This window comes from Syngnathus floridae, chromosome 7, assembly GCF_059516105.1.
Source record: "Syngnathus floridae isolate MCC-2025c chromosome 7, RoL_Sflo_1.0, whole genome shotgun sequence".
In the NCBI taxonomy this organism is placed as follows: Eukaryota; Metazoa; Chordata; class Actinopteri; order Syngnathiformes; family Syngnathidae; genus Syngnathus; species Syngnathus floridae.
This window is the reverse complement of record NC_142419.1, coordinates 5,413,034-5,437,319: the sequence shown is the minus strand read 5'-3', so window position 1 is coordinate 5,437,319 and position 24,286 is coordinate 5,413,034. Positions and strand designations below refer to the sequence as shown.

The 24,286-nt window shown below is 45.3% G+C and overlaps 1 long non-coding RNA gene across 2 annotated transcripts; it reads right to left on the bottom strand.

Moving 5' to 3' along the window:
• Window positions 1-10,632: 10,632 nt before the first annotated feature.
• Window positions 10,633-14,904, bottom strand: LOC148394856 (uncharacterized). 2 transcript variants are annotated; one of them, XR_015859608.1, is made up of 3 exons: window positions 14,485-14,883; window positions 11,313-11,540; window positions 10,633-11,000 (listed from the first exon to the last, which is right to left on the bottom strand). It is a non-coding gene; the product is annotated as an uncharacterized LOC148394856 (long non-coding RNA). The 2 variants fall into 2 exon arrangements; XR_015859607.1 differs by lacking the exon at window positions 10,633-11,000 and having other exon boundaries at window positions 11,189-11,540; window positions 14,485-14,904.
• Window positions 14,905-24,286: the final 9,382 nt, after the last annotated feature.

The following is a 24,286-nucleotide window of genomic DNA, read 5'->3' as shown; positions in this document are numbered from 1 at the left end:
GGTTATTATTCAAGTTTAGTTCTTTGTTGCATGAAAAACCTGTTAAAAAACACACTAGACATTGCTCGTAGTTCAATCCCAGATAGGATTTGAGAAGAGACGAATTCTGCAGCAGAATTGTTTAGCATTTAGCTCCCCAAATAAAATCAATACACCAGTGCAAATGCATAAAGAGGAAGTTGGGTATTATTAAAGTTTAATTCTTTGTTGCATGCTAAAAATAAAGTTAAAAACACACTGGACATCACCCGTGGTTCAAGACCGGGTAGGGTTTGAGAAGAGACGAATTTTGCAGTAGAATTGCAACTTGATGACGTAAACTCTGAGCTACACCAGCGCAAAACAATCAAGTGGAAATAGGTTATTATTCAAGTTTAGTTTTTTGTTGCATGCTGAAAAAATAAAGTTAAAAAACACACTAGACATCGCTCGTAGTACGATCCCAGATAGGGTTTGCGAAGAGACAAATCCTGCAGCAGAATTGTAATTTGACGAAGTAACCACTGAGCTACATCAATGGCAAAGCAGCACATGAAAACGGGTTATTATTCAAATTTAGTTATTTGGAGCATATCCCCACCCCCCCCAACCAAAAAGTAAAAATAACACACTGGACTTTGCCCATGGTTCGATCCCAGGTAGGGTTTGAGAAGAGACCAGTTTTACAGTAAAATTATAACTTGATGAAGTCACCACTGAGCTACACCAGTGCAAATGCATAAAGTGGAAATGGGTTATTGCTTTGGTGCATTCCCATACAGTTAAACATACTGGACATTGCCCACGGTTCGATCCAGGGTAGGGTTTGAGATGAGACAAATTCTGCGTTAGAATTATAATTTGATGAAGTAACAACTGAGCTACACCAGTGCAAATGCATTTGATGGAAATGGGGTATTATTTAAGTTCAGTTTGTTGTTGCATGCCATTTACCCCCCCCCCCCCATAAAATAAAGAAACAACAACAACGGGACTGCCGATTAGTGTACTCAGCGACTACGAGATATGACCACTCATACATACGTAAGAGGTCTGCCACTTCTAACAACACTAGAGCTCGCCACCCATATTTTGAGTGTTTATTGATTGCTTTGACCTGTTTGAAGAAACCATCTCAACAGAGCAGAAGACACCTCATGCTAATGTGTTAACCCATTCTCATAGGATTCACAATTTTCCCGCCATTTTGCAAAACAGTTAACAGAGATGTCATTCAAGAAGTCCAAACTCTATTGTTTTAGCTGTGCTTACAGAAACAAAACCATATGCTCCGAGCTCAGAAACACCCTGATCAGCATGCAATCACGAAAAGCACCTGTCTGACACCTCTTCACAAAATAGTTAAATTTGCAATCAGTCTTCAGACCTGTGTTGTTCTTTGCAAGCATGGATTGAGGAGGTCTAAGTCAGATGAGAGGTATAGTGAGAGTAAGAGGTAGAGGTGTCAGAGGAAGAGGAGTCTGGGGCGGTATAGCTGGAAGGGCTCAGAAGAAAAGACAGAAGAGTATCACTTGTGGCTAGCTCTTATACTCTCAGAGCAGGGGTGTCAAACTCTTTTTTCTCGGGCTGCATTGTAGTCATAGCTTCTTTCGGAGGGCCATTATGACTGTCAACCCGAATAAATGTATGAGCACTGCATATACAGTAAAAGCTACAAAACAAACTGACAAATAACTCAATTTCAAATCAGATGAGTAAAAAGTGGTCAAATATTAAACATATATATATATTATTAAAAGTGAAGACAATTTGCAATTCTAGTAATGACACACGAATTTGATGCACAATTTGTCTTCGCGGGCCACATAAAATGATGTGGCGGGCCGTATCTGGCCCCCGGGCCTTGAGTTTGACACTTGTGTCTTTGAGTATAGGCCAACTATAGATTTTTGTTCTTCACTGTAAAGGACTGTTTTTTTTAATTTTCCTTATTTATCACACGGCAATGGATTTTATTTTCAGTCCCTTGTATTCTCTGTTGGAATATTTCATTTGTCAGCCAAAGTCTGGAAAAAAGAATGTAATTAATAAAATTTAGATCAAACCACAGTTGCATTTTTTGCAAGTGGGCAAATTTGACGACAAACGGCACTGGCATGTAAACTACGTACAATCATAAGCTGCAACGACAAGCAATGGTGCACTGATTGACACGGGTGCTGTATTTTGTTGCCCATTGATTGGAGGTGCTCACACTTGTGTCAAAGGTGAGCTGTTTGAAGGCAAAATTTGCTTTTGCTCCATGTTTGAAATATTTTGGCACAGGTCAAGCTTTTTGCAAACATAATGTGTCATTTTGCCCACTGCGGCACTGTTTGGGCCTCTGTGTTAACTGTTTGTCACGTCTCGTCCCCGGTTGTTTTATGTGCATATTGTCATAGTTTCTGTCCGTGTGCCTGTGTGCTCGCCCCTCCTCTCCTGTGTTACCTCACAATCAATGTAATCAGTCACCTACCTCTTGTTACCTGTCATGTACTTAAGTCCTGTCAGCCCCTCACTCCCCGTCGGATCATTGTTGTCATACTGTCTTGATGTTGTCACGTTTAATGTCTTCACGTCTTTCTGTTTTCCCCTCGGTTGTTTTCTGTTTGCCATACCTGTCGGTCAGTCAGTCATGTTATAAATTTTGCCTGTTCCTGTCTGTTTCCCTTCGTGCTCTATTCCAATTCCCTTTTCCCTAAATAAACCCTGGTCCAAGGTGCATCTGGTCGCCCTGCTCCATCCCACTCCCTGACAGAACGAGCCGACCATCACAGCGACCAGCGCTTGGACAAACCGTTGCCGGCTCCCGCAACTGCTGCATGGTCGCCAAGGAGCTGAGTTCCAGCGACGCAAGATGCACGGTTGCCCCCCCAACTCAGATCCAACGGCGCGGATGCTGCGGCCACCACCAGTTCCGGCGGCGCGGATCCAGCGTCCGTCACTGTGGGCCTTCAACGGCGCATGACACACAGCTGCCCCCAGACCCAGTCCCGACGGCGTGGATGTTGCGGCCACCACCAGTTCCGGCGGCGTGGATCCAGCGGCCGTCACCCAGTTGGTCTTCGACAGCGTGTGACGTGTGGCCGCCACCTGACCCGGTTCCAACGGCGCGGATGCTGCAGCCGCCACCAGTTCCGGTGACGTGGATCCAGCGGCCGTCACCCAGTCGGCTTTCAGCGGCGCAAGACGTACGGCCGCCCCCTGACCCAGTTCCGATGGCGCGGATCCAGCAGCCGTCACCCAGTCGGCCTTCGGCAGTGTATGACGTGCGGCTGCCTCCCCATTCCCTCCCGTCCCTTATTGGACAGTCTTGGATTTTTTTCTTTTTTGGGATGTCGGGAGCCGTCCCTGTGGGGGGGGGGGGGGGGGGGGGTACTGTCACGCCCGTGCCAGAGCACGCTCGGCCTGCACTTCCCTCTGCCACACCCCTTTCTTTACCGTGATGTCTGTCACCTGCTTCCTCTTGTTTCACTGTGTATTTAAGCCCTACCCGTGTGTTTCTCCCTTTCGGTGTCTACTGTTGTGTCCATTCCTGTTTGTGCCCAGTGTTCCTGTTCTTGTCGTCTGGTTTTTCACTCGGTCTGTCTGGAGCAGGGGTCTCAAAGTCCAGTCCTCGGGGGCCGCATTCCTACATGTTTTGCAAGTTTCCCTTGTTAAACACACCTGATTCAAATGATCAGTTCATCCTCACGTTCTGCAGCAGCCTGATAATTGAATCAGGTGTGTTTAACGAGGGAAACTTGGAAAACATTTAGGAATGCGGCGCCCGAGGACTGGACTTTGAGACCCCTGGTTTGGAGGCTCACGGTCAGAATTTTAACCCTGTCCAAGTGGACTTTATGTCAGTTTGTCTGTTTGCTGGCCATGAGTCTCTCTCCCGTCTGTGTCGTCGCTTCCCCACCTGCCTCCTTTCCAACTCCCTTTCCCTTCAATAAATCCTGGTCCAAGCTGCATTTGGTCGCCCTGCCTCAACTCATTCCTGACACTGTTTTGAAAATGTGAATTTTCAGTTGACGGCTACGTCAAAACAATCAATAAAAACGGGAATCGTCTGAATGCTAAAAGACACTTTTGTACAGTGTACACAAACCCAATACGTTGATCGCGATCTACTGGTCAATCGCGATCAACTGGTCGATCTCGAAGGAAGTGTGGGTCGATCGCATGACAATAGGTGAAAATAGGGAATCCATCGTCACTATGGCATTTGCCATTTGATTGGCATAAAGGGTAGCCAATCTAACGTCAATTCTGCCCGACCGGGGAACCACAGCGCGACGCCCGAGTGCACCCCCACGCGTTCGGCTTGACTTTTTTCGGCAGTCGGACTTTGTGCATTTTCAAAGAGGAGGGAAGGGGAGGTTTTCAGCGGCAGCAGCAAGCGGGGAGCTGTGCACGGAGTGTGCACGAGGCTAATTTCTCGTCTTTTCTGCCCGACCGGGGTACCATATCGGCCGTTCCGATCGGCCATTGCGCGCGGCCGTTCCGATCGGCCATTGCACGCGGTTGTGGGAATATCACCCTCCGGCCAAAGCTCAAAAGTAAATGAATGGGCCTTCGCACTTTGTGCAATTTGAACCGAGAGGAACTGTGCGGCTTTGGAGCGGCCGTTACGATCGGCCATTGCGTGCGGCCGTTGCATCGGCCATTGCGCGCGGTCGTTGCGTGCGGCCGTTCCGATCCGACCACGCAACTGTAGCGCGCCGGACTCATTGTCATAGCGCCGTCGCAGACACTTGTAGAAATAATTCCAAAATTTGAGTTGATCTCCAGGCTGGAGAGGCCGATTTTTCGTCATTTCCATCCCACCGCGCAACCACAGCGCGCCGAACGCATTATTGTGACAGCGCCGTCACAGACACTAAGAAAATATTTCAAAATTTGAGTGGAACTCCGTATGCACGAGACTGATTTTCCGTCTTTTCTGCCCGACCGGGGAACCGGAGCGCAACGCCCGACCGCACCTCCACGCATTTGGCTTGACTTTTTTCGGCTTCATCGGTCGGACTTTGTGCATTTTCCAAGTTGGAAGGGGAGCTTTTCATCGGCTGCAACTAGCGGGGAGCTCTGCACGGTGTGTGCACGAGGCTGATTTTTTGTCATTTCTGCCCTACCGAGGAACCATAATCACCTCCAGCTCCAGTGCTTGACCCAACGAGAACGTCCTGTTGTGATGTATGCCTGCGCTAAGTTCGTCTCAACGCCCACTCTGGTGAGGCTCCACAAAGCAACATTAACTCAGGAGCACAATATATACAAAAATTTAACCTACAAAACAAAAATAAATAAAACAATTTGTGCTGTTTTTTAATCAAAATGAGGCAGCATTCCACGGCTGCAGGTAGTATCAGCTCTTCTGCAATGGTGTTTTTTTTTTTTTTTTGCACTGAGCAATATGGTACGCTGCTTTATATGATGCTTACAGTGCTTGCTGATTGACTGAAGTAGCATTCACAAAGTGGGATGATTGTTGTCAATATTCAGCCCGTTTTCGCTGAAAAACCTCAAGCATCTTATCAGCGTGATTGGGGTGCAATGACTTCATTAGTGCCGCCTTGATTTATTTGGCTTCTTACTGTCCGCTGCCAACATCGTAAGGCACAGTAAACACACTGGTCTTTCCTCGTCTCCCATCGTAGTCACACTGAAGTGGAGCGCTACGTACGCTTCGTCTTATTTCCTTGCCTTAGCTTTCGTGTGACTCTCAATTCTCTTATCTCCATCTCTCTCCGCCGTTCTTTTCACCCCTGTTCAATATTTTTCCATGGTGTCCCACTGCACTTTTTATCGCCTGCTCTGTGCTGTGTGTGCGAATGTTCCGTGTGCTCTCCACTGTAAAGCGGGAGGGAAACGGGGAAAGCACTGGGGAAACGCAGACATTGCAGGCAAAACGACCCAAAAAAATGTTTAATAATAAAATTTATTCAGGGTTGGCGGGCCGGATTAAACGGTCCCGTTGGCCGGATGTGGCCCGCGGGCCGTAGTTTGCCCATACCTGGTTTAAAGCTAGGGTTAGGGTTTCAAAGAAGGGTTTTGTACTAGAGTTAGTGTTTCAAAGTAGGGTTTAAAGCTCGAGTTAGGGTTTCAAACATGGGTTTAAATCACAGGTGTCAAACTCATGGCATGGGGGCCTGACACATCATTTTGTGTGGTCCGCGAAGACAAATTGTGAATCAAATTCGTGTGTCATTACTAGAATTGCAAATTGTCTGCACTTTTAATCATATATATTTTTAAAATATTTGACCAGTTTTTACTTGTCTGATTTGAAAATGAGTTATTTGTCAGTTTGTTTTGTAGCTTTTACTGTATATAATATGAGGTGCTCATACATTTATTTGGGTTGACAGTCATAATGGCCCTCCGAAAGAAGCTATGACTCAAATGCGGCCCGCAAAAAAAATGAGTTTGACACCCCTGCATTACGAGAACACTCCAACATATTGACTCCTCATCTAATTGTTGTACAATGCCACGCAGAGTTAGTGGAATACTAATAATTGTTTTAATTAGATGTGGGACTTTTATATAGAATATACACACTTGAACGTACATGTTCATACATGTGAACGTACATGCACTTGTGAGCGTGCTCCGAGCTTTCTGACACGGCTTCCGGGATTAAATGCGCGGGCGGCCGTTTCCCCATCTACTGGAGTAATGCAGTCATTGCAGCAAAAATGATCCAAAACATTTTCAATACTACAATTTATTCAGGTTTGGCAGGCCGGATTATACGGCCCCGTGGGCCGGATGTGGCCCGTGGGCCGTAGTTTGCCGATTACTGGATTAGCCTTTACCGGTGACGAGTGGAGGTCGAACGCTCGGGAGCATTGCACCTGCGTGAAACTGGCCCTCCACCCCACGCAAAATTTAAGGAAAATAGTTTGTTTCGTTTGTGCTTCGTTTGTGCTGGTTTGTGCCGTGAAAATTTTCGTTTGTGCTGCAACGGTTTTTTAGTTATGAAAACAACAACTTATGTACTTTATTCAATGAGGTTTGAGCATATCTGTTTTTGTAGCTAGGCAGGACTTTTTGTATTTTGACCCCATTTCCTGCACTATCCTACTGTCCGGACTACGCTGCCTTGGCTGATGCCATTCAATGCAAGCCATCAATGTACGTTGTGAGTTGTATTGTACAATGTGGGTTCATGCAGGTATACAAGACACACCAATACGTACTGTAGATGAATTGCAAATTCAATTAAATATACTTTATTTATCCCATAAGGGAAAAAAGGAAAAGGACAGAAAGAAAACACAATATTAAATAGTAATAATAATAATAATATAGAAGAAATAAATTTATGTTTTGCATTTTTATTGTAGGGAGATCATTTTGACTTTAGTCTGTTTGCCACAGAAAAAGTGAAAGTCGACATAGATACACTATTAGAACAACCAATAAGAGTCGCTGTTGAGTCCTTTAAGTGAATGGTCTTGGTATTATTTTAGTCCCGTAAATTCGTCGTGTAGCTATCGTATAATGATTATTAATGTGTACTACATGCACTCTGTATCGACGGTACATTTTTAAATACAACTGAAAGCAGAACATTCTATCTACAGTATAACTATAGATAGTCCCAGCAGAATTTAATTTACATGCCTCGCACTTCTTTCTGTCAGAAATGCTAGAAAAGCATAATATTATTAGCCAACTTTTATAGTCTAACAATTAATTGATAAGGTAATCATAATGGCATCGGTATGATAATGAAAAAAAAAAAGACTGAAATATGATGGTGCGTTCAAAGGTTTGGCATTTATCGGCAACACAAGAAGTCGCCACCCAAAATGGAAAAAAAAACAGGAGGGGTGACTGCTCACAACGGGACGACCGAAGAACTTTTATAACATATTGACAACACTAGCAATCATATCACCTAGGGGCAGAGCACTAACATGTCTCTCAAATCAACTCACTCATAAAATCAAGAATATTGTTATGAAGCATACCTAAATGTTTGCCTAGAGGAGGGGGGAAAAATAGCCTTCAAAATGCACTGGACATCGCCCGTGGTTCGAACCCGTGTAGGGCTGGAGAAGAGGATTCTGTCAGAGATCGGTCGCTTATCGAAGTAACCACTGAGCTAAACCAGTGCGAGGGACGTGCCCTGAAAGTCGCTTGTTATTCATGTCTAGTTCTTCGTTACAACGCTACCCTGCCCCCAAAAAATTAAACTAATGAAACAAAAAATAAAGTTCAAATTATATTGCACATCACCCGTTGTTCGAACACGAGCAGGGTCTGAGAAGAGACGAATTTTATGGTATTTATTTAATTTTATAGTAGAATTGTAACTTGTCGACGTAACCACTGAGCTGCACCAGTGCAAATGGATGAGGTGGAAATTGAGATATTGTTCAAGTTTAGTTTTTCGTTAAAAAAAAAAACAATGGGACTGCCGACGACTGTACTAGAAGTTGCCATCCGTATTTAAATACAAAAAACTAGTTAAAGAAAAGCTAATTAATTGTTTTAATATAACGTAGGGCCAGTTGTGAAAGCTTTAGATGCTGCGTGTGCGATGGGAAACAAACAAAACACATGTAACACCGCTGTTGATAAACATAAGGGAGACCAAAATCAGTTCACTAAAACCAATGTCTTCACTTAGGGAAGGACAAGGCAAGTTTATTCTTATAACACAATTCATGTACAAGACATTCAAAGTGCTTAACATAAAACATTTGAAGCATTACAGAAAGAGAAACAAAATTCGAAGACAGAAAATTCATGTAAAATAACAGTGTGATTATAGAACTAGATAAAAAACAGGGAAACGAGACATGAAGACTAAAGGAATTACTCACAAGAATGTCTCAGTAAATAACACTTTTCGATTAACTGACGGTTTGAGCAACAACTAAATGTTGCTTCACTTTGTTTGCTTCTGGGGACACATAATGGACCTGTCCTAGACAACCAGAGGTCTGAATGCTTCATAGGGTGGGCTACTAGGAAATTCTGCATTTATGTTGGTACAGGAGGGTTTAGAGCAGTGGTTCTTAACCTTGTTGGAGGTACCGAACCCCACCAGTTTCATATGCGCATTCACCGTACCCCTCGCTAGTGAAAAATACACTTATTTTTTTCAAATTCAAGACATTGATGTTTTTTCCTGGTGCACAAAATGCGCAGTGCATGAACATCACCTTGTATAAAGAATAAAACCAACACTATACATGAACTCAACAAATAACATACCAGCAAATCAGTGTGACTTCTGCTGGTGCCTTTACGAGACCAGTTCAGATATGCGTTACCACGAATTTGCACGACATTCAGGTGTTCGGCCCTCCGCAGTGGAGATTCTGCCGAACCCCTGAGACTGACTCACCGAACCCCTTGGGTTTGATCAAACACAGGTTAAGAACCACTGGTTTAGAGATTTACCAACCAGCAGCAAGATTTTTAAAATCTAATGTTTGACTTACTGGAAGCCAGTGTAATGATTTGAGGACACGTGTGATGCGATCCAATTTCCTGGTATTTGAAGCAGGGAATAAGTCAATGATTCCAAGCCAGTCTCAGTTTGTTTCTGTTTATGCTGAAGCTTCATTACCTACACACTTGTGGCTCTTAATCTGGTGCTGAAATGTGAAGCTTTTACAGCAAACACTGCAACTGAATGGTTTCCCACCTGTGTGTGTTCTTGCGCGCCGTATTAAATTTTCCTTTAAATGGAATTTTGCACCACAAACTGAGCATGCAAAAGGTTTTTGACCATGTTTTCTAACGTGTGTAGATAATTGCTTCTTTTCACCGAATCTCAGCCCACAAAGTGAGCATTCAAATGGTGTCTCTCCAGTGTGTGTTCTCATGTGTACTGTCAAATTGCCTTTTGCGGCGAATCTTCTTCCACCAATTAAGCAGGCAAAAGGTTGCTCCCCAGGGTGGGTTTTATGGTGTTCTTTTAAATGGGACTTCATCAAAAATTTTCGACCACACTCTGAGCAGGCAAACAATTTCTCTCCAGTGTGAATTATTTCGTGTCTCATCACATGCAACTTTCGAGAAAATCTTTTACCACAAACTGAGCAGGCATGAAGCTTTTCTCCAGCGTGTAATAATGTATGTCTTATTAAACATGCCTTTGAAGATACTATTTTTCCACAAATACAGCAGACAAAATCTTTGTCCATCGAGTGGTTTCTTTTGTGTGCTCTTACATCGGGCTTTTGAGAGAATATTTCACCGCAGATTGAGTAGGCATCAGGTTCTTCTTCAGTGTGCCTTTTCAAACATATTTTGAGAGACTCCTTCACCACAAACTGAGTAGGCGACCCGTTTTACACAAGTATGTGTTCTTGTGTCAACTTTTAAATTCCTCTTTGAAGCAAACGTATTCCCACACTGAGAACATTTCCAGCATTTGTAGCCTGGGTGACCTCCCATATCTTTGGAGGGTTTCTCCTCCAACTCTTCACCCTCTTCTTCCAGCTCCTCCTCTTCCTCTGGGAAATGTGACAAACTACTGTCACTATCAACTTGTGATTCTTCAGTCATCTTCATCATCCTCAAAACATTTCACCCCAGTGTGTGTAACTGAGCAGGCAAAAAGTTTCTCTCCAGCGTGTTTTCTTCTGTGCTTTGTTAAACTTGACTTTTTAGAGAAACATTTACCACAAACCAAACAGGTAATAGATTTCTCTTCAGTATGTATTCGGAAGTGAACGTTCAATTGGCCCTTTGAACTAAATTTCTTACCGCAATCAGAACAACCCCAGAATTTACTGTCATTGGGAAACGTCATAAGATCATTATCTAAGTGTGACGTGATGTCACAATCTGTTGGTGACCTTCCAAAGTTGTCTCGATCCCATTCTGATGTCACGTGTGGACTTGTCCCGCTGCTTGGACGCACTGTCCCTCTGCTCACTTTGAACATTGTCTTCTTCATTGGAGAACATTTCTTCGTCTTTGATGCAGAGCGGCTCTTCATACTCCTTTTTAATGAGAGGGCACTTTGGCTCCTGTTGCTCAAGACTAAGATTTTTTTTTACTGACATCTGCAGGACAGAAGACAAAATTATTTCGTAAGGTTAACATTTTTCATACTGTGACTTTGATGTGCATCATTCGCATAGTGGTACTCTGACTTTAATTTGCTGCATGACCAAGTTTGTCACTGAAATTATAAATGCGTTCATGCATCCATTATCTGATCAAATGCCCGTTTAAAAAACGTCTTTCCACACTCAGAACATAGCAAGACTTTACTCTCATTGGGAAATGTCATAAGATCATCATAATCAGGACAGCGTGACATCATCGTGTCTCTATCTGCTGGTGATCTTCCACAGTGGACTCGACTCCATCACCTTCTGTTGTCATGTGATGACTTGAGCCGCTGCTTGGAGGCTGCACCTTTTGGCTCTCCTCAGTTTGAACTTTGTCTTCTTCGCTCTTGAAAGACACAAACTCCGAGGACAAATTGGCAGTATCACTGTCTTCTTCCTCTTTGATCCGGGGTGGCTCTTCATTCTCCTTTTTAATGTGAGGGTACTCTGGCTCCCGTTGTTCATGACGAAGATATTTTTCACTTACGTCTGCAGGACATACGACAAACAATTTGGTTAGGGGAAGGGACATTAAAGCAGTCTGAACATTGATAGGTATGATAGGTCTATATATAAAAATGTCAGATCTAAAATTCATCACTGTTAAAGAATCCGTAATGATTTAATGGCTTTATTGGGGATGAGATTTGTGTCAAACTGGTCCATCTATTTATGGAGCTTGCATCTTCTATTTTTCTTATTTCTCAGTTTATCTAAGCGCAGCTCGATTTCAAAGTCAAAGTCAGCTTTATTGTCAATTTCTCCACATGCCAAAGACACACAAAGAAGCGGACATTTCGTTCCCCCCTATCCCACGGTGACAAGACACGGCCCACAACAGACAAACAAGTAAACAAGTATAACAACAGTGTGCTGAATAAATAATGAATAAATACCACAACAAATAAATAAGAGGAGCAAAAAGGAGCAAGTGAGCGTACAGCAGATATTCCAGAAAATAGCGCAACAGTGCCGCACGCTACGCAGAAGGGGGTAGCGAGTTCAGGGTCCTAACAGCCTGTAGAAAGAAGCTGTTGGCGAGTCTGGTGGTGCGGGAGCGCAGGCTCCTGTACCTCTTCCCAGAGGGCAGAAGGTCAAACAAAGAGTGAGCCGGGTGACTCACATCACTCGCAATCGAGGTTGCCTTGCGGACGAGATGGGAGGTGTAAATGTACTTCAGGGAGGGGAGCGAAGCACCAATAATCTTACCAGCCGTATTCACTATGCGCTGAAGGGCCTTCAAGTTCTGTTCAGTGCAGTTACCATCCCCGACAGCGATGCAACTGGTGAGGACGCTCTCAATGGTGCCACGGTAGAATGTAGACAGGACTGCCTGAGGAGCACATGCACGCCTGAGCTTCCGCAGGAAGTACAGGCGGCGCTGAGCTTTCTTTGCCAGTGACAAGGTGTTCGCGGACCAGGAGAGGTCCTCACTGATGTGCACCCCCAGGAACTTGGTGCAGCTCACCCTCTCCACCACAGCACCGTCGATGATCAGCGGCAGGTGTTTTGTGTGACCCTTCCGGAAGTCAACAACGATTTCCTTGGTCTTGTTGACGTTCAGCAGGTTGTTTTCCCTGCACCACGTGGTCAGAAGGTTAACTTCCGACCTGTACCGAGTCTTGTCGCCCTTCGTGATGAGACCCACCAGTCGTGTCGTCTGCAAACTTCACTATGCGGTTGTCGCTGTAGGTCCCAGTGCAGTCATGCGTCAGCAGGGTGAAGAGCAATGGACTGAGCACGCAGCCCTGGGGGCCCCCGTGCTCAGCGTGATGCTGGCGGAGATTTTGTCGCCAACACGCACCACCTGAGGCCTCTGACAGAGGAAGTCCAGTAGCCAGTTGCAGAGGGAGGTACTGAGGCCCAGCTCGTCGAGTTTGCAGATGAGTCGCTGCGGCACAATGGTGTTGAAGGCAGAGCTGAAGTCCACAAACAGCAACCTCACATGAGTCCTTACTCTCCAGGTGGGTGAGGGCCGAGTGGAGGGCAGAGCAGATGGCATCCTCAGAGGACCGCTTGGCACGGTACACAAACTGGAAAGGGTCAATGGTGGGGGGGAGAACGGATTTGATGTGCTCCATAACAAGCCGCTCAAAGCACTTCATGATGATGGGCGTCAGTGCCACGGGGCTGTAGTCATTGAAGCAGGACGGTGCAGGTTTCTTCGGCACAGGAACGATGGTGGCAGCCTTGAAACACGAGGGGACGATGGCCTGCTGCAGGGAAACGTTAAAGATGTCCGTGAAGACACCCGACAGCTCCCCAGCGCAGTCCTTCAGCGCTCGACCCGGGATGTTGTCAGGCCCCGCCGCCTTACGGGTGTCAATAGCGGCAAGCGCCCTCCTCACACCGTCGGCAGAGAGGCGCAGGGGCTTCATGTTTCAGCTTCTTATCCCAGCCATCATTTGGTATCGAAAGCCGGCCACACAGCGAGGAGACTTACATACAATTTTCGGATAACTTCGACAACTCCGGGTGGTCGTTTTGTTGGAAATATTGGGACCACCAGACTTCAAGCGAGGAGGCCGACAATTCAACTGAGTGTGGTTGTTTAAAGCACCTTCTTTGTGGTACCCCATAAGTTTACTGCAGGGAAAATGCAAGTCAAATGAACCCTTACCAGTTCCAATTGACTATATAATCAGTTATAAACAACTGAACTTTCAAAAAGCCTCTCAGGACGCCTTGTTTTTGTAGCTTGGTCACTTATGAGCAAAAATAAGCAGAGGGACAGAAACTGCACTTTAGCTGCTCATTAATTCCTTTTTATAAGTCAGCCAGGGAAAAGCGAATCTTTGAGGTTTTCAGAGGTTAAAGCTAGCCTAAGAAAGTCCACATACATTTTGACGCTGGTTAAGCCCTGTTATTTTGACATCACAAGCTATGTCTGTACAATAATTTCCAATGGATAAACTGTGCTTGTTCCCTCAAGTGACTCCCACCAAGATGTGAAGAGAATGGAGGGGGCTTGGCCCTATTGCTCATTAAAAGTGGGGGTTTCTGAAGGCATTACTTATTGCATTATTTTTCCTGAATGAACAGATCATATAGAAAATGCCAAACCAACTCAAAAGAAGTGAATAGCTTGATGCAGTTGCTGCGAGTATATGCCAGCAAATATTAAATGTTATTCATCGTAAGTTAATTTTAACAACAGGAGTTGCAATACATTTGGTCTCTTGAAACGTTCAAAGCTCAACCTAAAGGTGGAACACGCGGACACACGTATGAAGGAAGACACGTTCAACTGTCATGTCTAGTGTCACGCGCGAGAGAGACCTGTCACAGATGTGACAAAACTCAGAGGACATATTTTAAGCACAAATGGAATGCCACACTAAAGAAAATGTATACGCACACGTCAAATTCAATTTATGTGAAGCTTCATGTTTCAAACTGGCACGTGTCAGGACGCTCCTGTAATAGTACAAACCTGCTCTGCATAACACAACTCGAAGCTGCTTCCAAACAATGTCGTGGAGTTGATAACTTTGTCGCTCGTTCTCCTCTTTTGGCCCTGGACGTTTCCCTATATATATTGCTGTCGTTCTTGCACACATTTCTAGGCGAAAATCCTAATACGTTCACTTTCGATCGTTGTTTAGGGTCTCTTTGATGTCTCTTTTATAACTCTGCTAAAACAAGCTTGGCTGAGGTTCCGAACGACAATATTAATAAATGATGTTTTAGTTGTTTTTATACGTACAGAAGTGCAGCGTAGAGGATTCCGTCAGTTAAGAACTAGAATAAAAAATATTTAGCGGAGGGTACGTGTTGAGATGGGTACGGAAGTAAAACCTCGTCGGAAGTTCTTCTTCTTCTTTGCTAAACAGCTGTTTGCATAGTGATTTTGTACATTACCGCCATCCACAGACTTGTATTGAGCACTGCTTTGCCTTACAATGTAAGCATTGACCATAACATTAAAAAAAGAACATTGTTGCATGTACAAATTACATTTTTTATTACATTGATATTTATTCCTTTTTATATTACTATTTTCATATTTTCTATAATAATATTGTTTATTTGTTTACATTTTAATTAATAATTACATAGGAAAGGAGTCGCAGGAAGACCATCGCAAAAAATATATATTAGTTCTTTTTTTATGGAGGAAATATTTTGTTTTAGTTAACAAAATCATATAGTTATTGACATGGGAAGGAGTTTTTCTTCAAAGCCAATTACTGCAGGCAATTTACATTCTTACCCCATGTACTACTGTGACAGAAGTGAGGAACAAGTCTTTATTCCATGACTGACTGCCAACAAGTGAGTTGCCCACAGTGAGAGGCGTCGAGCAGGTGTGGGCAAACTTATTGCCCCCCGGCTGGGCGCCTGCACATTGGGGTTCACCCCGGTGAACGAGAGGGTAGCCTCCATCCGCCTTCGAATGTGGGGACGGGTCCTGACTGTTGTTTGTGCCTATGCACCGAACAGCAACTCAGAGTACCCACCCGTTTTGGGGTCCTTAGAAGAAGTGCTGGAGAGCGCTCCTTCTGGGGACCCTATCGTTCTACTGGGTGACTTCAATGCTCACGTGGGCAATGACAGTGAGACCTGATTGGGAGGAACAGCCCCCCCGATCTGAACCCGAGTGGTGTTTTATTATTGGACTTCTGTGCTCGACACGGATTGTCAATAATGAACACCATGTTCAAACATTAGGGTGTCCATGTGTGCAATTGGCAGAAGGACACCCTAGGCCACAGTTCGATGATCGGCTTTGTCAAAGTCAAAGTCAGCTTTATTGTCAATTTCTCCACATGCCAAAGACACACAAAGAAACCGAAATTTCGTTCCCCGCTATCCCACGGTGACAAGACATGGCCCACAATAGACAATCAAGTAAACAAGTAAACAACAGCGTGCTGAATAAATAATGAATAAATAACACAACAAATAAATAAGAGGAGCAAAAAGGAGCAAGTGAGCGTACAGCAGACATTCCAGAAAATAGCGCAACAGTGCCGCACGCTACGCAGAAGGGGGTAGCGAGTTCAGGGTCCTAACAGCCTGTAGAAAGAAGCTGTTGGCGAGTCTGGTGGTGCGGGAGCGCAGGCTCCTGTACCTCTTCCCAGAGGGCAGAAGGTCAAACAAAGAGTGAGCTGGGTGACTCACATCACTCGCAATTGTGGTTGCCTTGCGGGCGAGATTGGAGGTGTAAATGTCCTTCAGGGAGGGGAGCGAAGCACCAATAACCTTACCAGCCGTATTCACTATGCGCTGCAGGGCCTTCAAGTTCTGTTCAGTGCAGCTACCACCCCAGACAGCGATGCAACTGGTGAGGACCCCCTCAATTGTGCCACGGTAGAATGTAGACAGGACTGCCTGAGGAGCACGTGCACGCCTGAGCTTTCTTTGCCAGTGACGCGGTGTTTGCGGACCAGGAGAGGTCCTCACTGATGTGCACCCCCAGGAACTTGGTGCAGCTCACCCTCTCCACCACAGCACCGTCGATGATCAGCGGTAGGTGGTTTGTGTGACCCTTCCGGAAGTCAACAACGATTTCCTTGGTCTTGTTTACGTTCAGCAGGAGGTTGTTGTCCATGCACCACGTGGTCAGAAGGTCAACTTCCGACCTGTACCGAGTCTCGTCGCCCTTCGTGATGAGACCCACCAGAGTCGTGTCGTCAGCAAACTTCACTATGCGGTTGTCGCTGTAGGTCGCAGTGCAGTTATGCGTCAGCAGGGTGAAGCGCAATGGACTGAGCACGTAGCCCTGGGGGGCCCCCGTGCTCAGCGTGATGTTGGCGGAGATTTTGTCGCCAACACGCACCACCTGAGGCCTCTGCCAGAGGAAGTCCAGTAGCCAGTTGCAGAGGGAGGTACTGAGGCCCAGCTCGTCGAGTTTGCAGATGAGTCGCTGCGGCACAATGGTGTTGAAGGCAGAGCTGAAGTCCACAAACAGCAATCTCACATACGAGTCCTTTCTCTCCAGGTGGGTGAGGGCCGAGTGGAGGGCAGAGCAGATGGCATCCTCAGAGGACCGTTCGGCACGGTACGCAAACTGGAAAGGGTCAGTGGTGGGGGGGGAGAAGGCATTTGATGTGCTCCATGACAAGCCGCTCAAAGCACTTCATGATGATGTGCGTCAGTGCCATTCTGGTCCACCATCCGGCATCTCAGTGCAACGTCAACACTGTTTACAGTGGGGATGGCGTGCTGCTGACCTCAACTCGGGACGTCGTGAGTCAGTGGGGAGAATACTTCGAAGACCTCCTCAATTCCATCTACACGCCTTCCATTGAGGAAGCAGGGCCTGGAGACTCTGAGGCGGATTCTCCAATCTCTGGGGTCGAAGTCACTGAGGTAGTTAAAAAACTCCTCGGTGGCAAGGCCCCGGGGGTGGATGAGATCCGCCCGGAGTTCTTAAAGGCTCTGGATGTTGTGGGGCTGTCATGGCTGACACGCCTCTACAACATTGCGTGGACATCGGGGACGGTGTGTCTGGATTGGCAGACTGGGGTGGTGGTGTCCCTCTTTAAGAAAAGGGACGGGAGGGTGTGTTCCAACGACAGAGGAATCACACACCTCAGCCTCCCTGGTAATGTCTATTCAGGGGTGCTGGAGGGGAGGGTTTGTCGGGAGGGCGAACCTCGGATTCAGGAGGAGCAGTGTGGCTTTCGTCCTGAAAGTGGAACAGCTCTACACCCTCGGCATGATCCTCGAGGGGGCAAGGGAGTTCACTCAACCAGTCCACATGTGTTTTGTGGACTTGGAGAAGGCGTTCGACCGTGTCCCTCGGAAAGTTCTGTGGAGGGTGCTTCGGGAGTATGGGGTGCCGAGCCAACTGATAAGTGCAGTTCAGTCCCTGTATCACCGATGTCAGAGTTTGGTCCGCATTTCCGGCAGTAAGTCGGATTCGTTCCCAGTGAGGGTTGGACTCCGCCAAGGCCACTCTTTGTCACCGATTCTGTTCAGAACATTTATGGACAGAATTTCAGCCGAGGCGTTGAGGGTGTCCGGTTTGGGGACCTTAGCATTGCGTCTCTGCTTTTTGCAGACGACGTGGTGCTGTTGGCTTCTTCAAGCCGTGATCTCCAGCTCTCATTGGAGCGGTTTGCAGCCGAGTGTGAAGCGGTTGGGATGAGGGTCAGCACCTCGAAATCTGAGTCCACGGTCCTCGGTCGGAAAAGGGTGGAATGCCCTTTCCGGATCAGGGATGAGATCCTGCCCCAAGTGGAGTTCAAGTATCTTGGGGTCTTGTTCACGAGTGAAGGCAGGATGGAGCGTGAGATTGACAGGCGAATCGGTGCAGTGTCGGCAGTAATGCTGACTCTGTACCGGTCTGTCGTGATGAAGAGAGAGCTGAGCCAAAAGGCAAAGCTCTCAATTTATCTATGCTCCTATCCTCACCTATGGTCACGAGCTATGGGTCGTCACCGAAAGAATGAGATCCAAGATACAAGCGGCCGAAATGAGTTTCCTCCGCAGGGTGTCCGGGCTCTCCCTCAGCGATAAGGTGAGAAGCTCAGTCATCCGGGAGAGATTCGGAGTAGAGCCCCTGTTCTTCCACGTTGAGAGGAGCCAGATGATGTGGCTCGGGCATTTCATCCCTGGGGAGGTGTTCCGGGCATGTCCCATCGGTAGGAGACCCCGTAGACGACCCAGGACGTACTGGAGAGACTATGTCTCTCAGCTGGCCTGGGAACATCTTGGGATCCCCTGGGATGAGCTGGATGAAGTGGCTCGGGAGAGGGAAGTCTGGGAGTCTCTCCTAAAGCTGCTGCCCTCGCGGCCCAACCCCGTATAAGCGGAAGAAGATGGATGAATGGATGGCTGGATGGCTGGATGAATGGATGGATGGATGGATGGATGGATGGATGGATGGATGGATGGATGGATGGATGGATGGATGGTATACTCGCATCTTATGTAAATGTTTCCGATGTCTATGATTTCCAGAGGAATGTGCTCAGTGCTGAGGCCTGTGTTTTATGTCCTTTTCGGAGTTTACCCCTAGAGGGCGTATGCACGTGTTACAGGTCCAGCGAGGTGCACTACCCTAACAGAAGGTGTTTTGACAAGGGGCTTGTCTTAGATCATGTCTGTTTGTTTTAGGAAAACCATATCTGAGCGAGCCATAGAAATGAAACTCATCCTAATGGGAACGCACACATGAGCCAGCACTCATGATCGGTTGCGAGTGTGTCTCCTCCATCCCTTCCCAGTTCACACGCACACAATTGTCCGTTTGCAAGATAATCAGTGACACAGACTCTTCCTCATTCAAGTGTCCACACACCAAGGACTACGGCGACGCTAAAAACAGAGACCTTGTAATTGACGCTGCAAAAAAAAAACCAAAAAAAAAACAGACAACTGGTGAGAAACTAAACACACGTTTCTACGCGTCCACGCCGCCGACTCACAATGATCGCAAACAACAAAAAGACTATGGATTAATATTTTGTGATTATGAAGTAATTTGTTGCGTATGAAGTTTAAATCAAAAAGATAAAATGGAGAATGATTTAATTTGGATTAAAAATCTCATGATACAACCTGTCATATTTACTGCAGTCACAGTCACCAATATCACCCTTCTTATTAATACAACATTAACAATAATAAAACAAACTTAATACATCTAATAAAAAAACATTCAACTTTCATAAAATTGTTCATTTGTATTTAGTTTATTTTATTTTAATCTTTAAATTTCCTCTCCCCCGGATCAATAAAGTTTCAATCAATCAATCAATCAATCAATCAATCAATCAATCAATCAATCAATCAATCAATCAATCAAGCAATCGATCAACCAATCAATCAATCAATCAATCAATCAATCAATCAATCAATCAATCAGTCAACCAACCAATCAACCAATCAATCAATCAATCAATCAATCAATCAATCAATCAATCAAACAACTTTTCCAGTAGTGCAATTAACAACAGATTCTCATATGCAATATCAATCTATCTGCAGACAGCAAAGACGATAGTTACATATTTACAAATTCATTTACAATGGTACAATGGTACGAGGAATGTCGGTGCGAATGATCGGCCCCTATACATTTTCATCCAACCAAATCTGGCCTGCTTTGCAAAAAGTTTGGAGACCTCTGTTCTAAGTAAAACATCTGTTCTATTATCTCCTGAATGTTCTGTGCCTATGTCCATCCATCCATCCGTCCGTCCGTCCGTCCAGCCATCCATCATCTGAACCGCTTGTCCCGGAGGTCGCGAGCGTGCTGGAGCCAATCCCAGCCGTCATTGGGCAGGAGGCGGGGGACACCCTGAACTGGTTGACAGCCAATCACAGGGTACACAAAGATGAACAACCATCTGCACTCGCACACAGGGTACAATTTGGAGTGCTCAATCGGCCTATATGAAGTGATGGGAGGGAACCTGAGTGCCCAGGGAAGACCCACGCGGGCACGGGGAGAACATGCAAACTCCATACAGGAAGTGCCGGAGGTGGAAGCAAACCCACACCCTCCCAACTGTGAGGCAGACGTTCTAACAAGTTCGCCACCAAGATGCCTGGTTAAAATCACAGACAGACAGACAGACAGACAGACAGACAGACTGGTTGGTTTCAGGATCGGTACAACCGGACCAGCCCATTAAAAATATTTCACAGGTGTGATGATTTCCTCTTTTATTAATCTGTCAATTTCCTCATCCACTTGGCTTGGAAGGAAAATGCCAAGCCATATTTCTTTCATTCTGGGTCAGTTCCTTATGCCATGAGAGATAAGATAATAAATTCCCCAACTTTATTGTATCTCATCACAGAATGACAATAAAGGCTTTTTATCTCTTATGGCATAGGGAACTGACCTTAAGAAAGTGTCCTCCTTAAAATATTCAATACCTCGAGTAGATCACCTATTTTCAGCACTTACCAGTAGAAAACAGTTCTCCATATTGGACATGAGTCACGCTTACCAACAAATACTCATGGGTGAAGACTGAAAGAAAGAACCAAGCTTTACATTGTTTTCAGACAAGGCCCCTGATGTTGATGTTTCAGCACCAGAGCCCAACGACCCAGAAGAGGTTGCGGCGTTACCACCACCCTCTCTAAACAGTCCGAGTGTCAAAGACTTGCCTCATGAGCCAGAAAAGAGACGTTCAACCTGGGAGAGATGTCCACTGGTTCACCTTAAGGACTTTGTACAACGATTTCAGGTTGACAGTAATGTGTACTTACCATACTTTCGGGACTATGAGCCGCACCAGCTAAAATTAGGGAGAAATCTTGTTTTGTGCATATACGTATACGCCACAGGTGTTTTATGTTTAATTGTAATTTGTAAGAAAATATACTCAAAGAGGATTTTCAAGAAAGAGATGTTTCTTTGGGGATACATATCTTTTATTGACATAGCGTTTATTGACAGAGATGGAGGAGTTCTACAAACACACAAACATGCATAAATCTCAGTGATGACCGTTATAAACTTAATGTGCTGAGAACACTAGCAACACACAATAATAAATAAAATGGGACCACTTACAGGGGTGAAGTTGGCAATGTGATACGAGCTACACGTAAAGCTCCGGAGGAGACATGACCCAGAAAAAAAGTATTGAAAAGGGTGCCGTAACAAGATGTCATCAGCAATAGCCCAGTGTCCTCTAGTGGCCGGAGGAAACCTCTACAGTAAATGCAGCAGCTCCATTTCCATTTTCATTTTGTCAAGAGCCAAAACGACTGCCTTTAACGTAAAGCGGCATCATATGGATTTCTTTTGTCTCTCATAATTAGCATTTGTGTAGCTTCCTTTCCCCAGTAATGTCCGTTTTGATCTCATTCTGTCTCTTCTTCGTGTCAATTGTGCGGCACTATTTGCCTAGCGGACAAACATGGGATCAGCACATCAGTGTTCTCCCCAGTGACCCTGTGTCTAGTACTTCCGCCAAGCAAAGCGATGTCGCACAACAGCGGTCCACAACCTTTTTACAAACAAGTGTATGAGTTTGTTAGATATCATACAAATCACGAACAATCCATAGATATGCCGCACTGGACTACAGGCCAAAGGGTCCGAAGCTTGTGCACAAAGTAGAGGCTTATAGTCCTGAAAATATGGTAATTTGAGACAGTGCATCTTAATTTGTTACATGTTATCTGGAGTGTCAGGTTGTTCGCTTGAAGGTGGAGGAGATGAGGTATACTTGCATCTTATATTAATGTTTCAGATGCAGTATACAATTTCCAGAGGCGGCTTGGTGATGCACTGGCTAGCTCGTTCGGCTCACAGCTAGGAGGTGTGGGTTTGTTTCCACCTCCGGCCCTCTCTGTGTGGGGCTTGCATGTTCTCTCCATGCCCGCGTGGGTTTTTTGCGGGCAATCCGGTTTCCTTCTACATCTCAAAAACATGCTTGCTGGGTTGATTGAGCACTCCAAATTGTCCCCAGGTGTGAGTGCCAATGGTTGTTCGTCTCTGTGTACCCTGCGATTGGCTGGCAAACAGTAAACAGTTCAGGGTGTCCCCCGCCTACTCCAAATTGACCCTAGATGTGAGTGAGTGAGTGAGTGAGTGAGTGAGTGAGTGAGTGAGTGAGTGAGTGAGTGAGTGAGTGAGTGAGTGAGTGAGTGAGTGAGTGAGCGCAAGTGCGGATGGTTCTTTGTCTCTGTGTGCCCTGGGATTGGCTTGGCCTACTGACAAGCGGTATAGGAAATGGATGGATGGATGGATGGATGGATGGATGGATGGATGGATGGATGGATGGATGGATGGATGGATGGATGGATGGATGGATAATTTCCAGAGGAATGCGCTTAGTGCTGATGCCTGTGTTTTATGTTGTTTTCGGCTGCACGCTTTGTGTAAAAGTAGAGAAAGCAACAAGCAATACCGAAAGTGTGCTGTGCGAACGTGTGCCTGGAAGTTCAGTAAAATGTTAATTATATTCTGGTTATTGTGCAGATATTTCAGCCACGATGCAAGAGGGACTTTTTTGTAAACAATAGCCATCCTTCCGTTCAAATTTATACACCTTTTGGACATTATTTCTGGAATTTTTGCAGTGAGTCTTTCTGCCATAGTCCCCACGCATCTGCAAATTTACCATAATTTCCGGACTATAAGTTGCGTTTTTTTTCATAGTTTGGGTGGGGGGGCGACTTATACTCAGGAGCGGCTTATATATGTTTTTTTTTTCACAAATTTTTACTTGATCATTAAGACATCACTTATAAGTATAATTGACCACTTCCCATGTTATTTTTAGTATAGTTGATCACTTCACATGCTTTCATATCTTTATCTTGAATATATTAAAAACATAAAAAATAGAGAAAACATCAAATAAAGCAATTAACACTTTAAAGCACCATATCCAAGTCCACTGTCTGCTGTATGTACACTTGCTCCATTTTTGCTCCTCTTATATTGATTATTATTATTTATTATTATTTGTTTATTTATCATTTATTCAACACTCTTATTTATTCATTGTTTGTGCCTTCTTGGTTTTTTTTGTTTTGCTTGTATGCATATGTGTACTATCTCACCAAGGGATAGTGGGAACGTAATTTCAATCTCTTTGTGTGTCTTAGTATATGAAAAAAAATCGACGATAAAGCAGACTTTGACTTTGATAAAACAACCCAAAAAAAATATATTTTCAGACGAAACTGGATGAGGGCGCTCTAAATTTCACCGCTGGCCGTGACTCATCAACTGGGTGGGCTTAAGAAAAATGGCACCAAAAAGAAACTCATATTTTGCAGGTTACAAACTTCAAGTTGTACAATATGCAGCTGAAAACAGTAATCGAGCAGTGGAAAGAAAGTTTGGAGAATCGTGATGTACCAATGAATTACTATTTCAAGTGACGTCAGTAGCGCGGCGCGGCGGTTATTTACATACAAACGTGCCCACATAAGGACTACCGGCATCATTAGCGGTGATCATTTCTAAGTGACATGGAGGACAAAGAGTTTGAAGGAATTAAGGATTTGGAGTGACATAGAAGGTTTGAAAAACTATTATGGCTTTTACGCACGCCCGGTCCTACTCTACTGAGTCGGGGGCTGGCGCTCGGCCGAGTGGCTGTCCGCGAACGGTGCGCGGGGCTCGGACATGGCCATTACGCACGCCCGGTCTGTCTGGAAGTCCACGCCGCCACAGGCTTGGAAGTTTGTTTTGTTTAATAAAGAACCGTTTACCAAACCCACGTCTATCCTTGTACTTTGTTAACGCTACAATATAGTTATATAGTAGATCTGTGGAATAAAGACGAGGCTGACGTTAGGGCGCA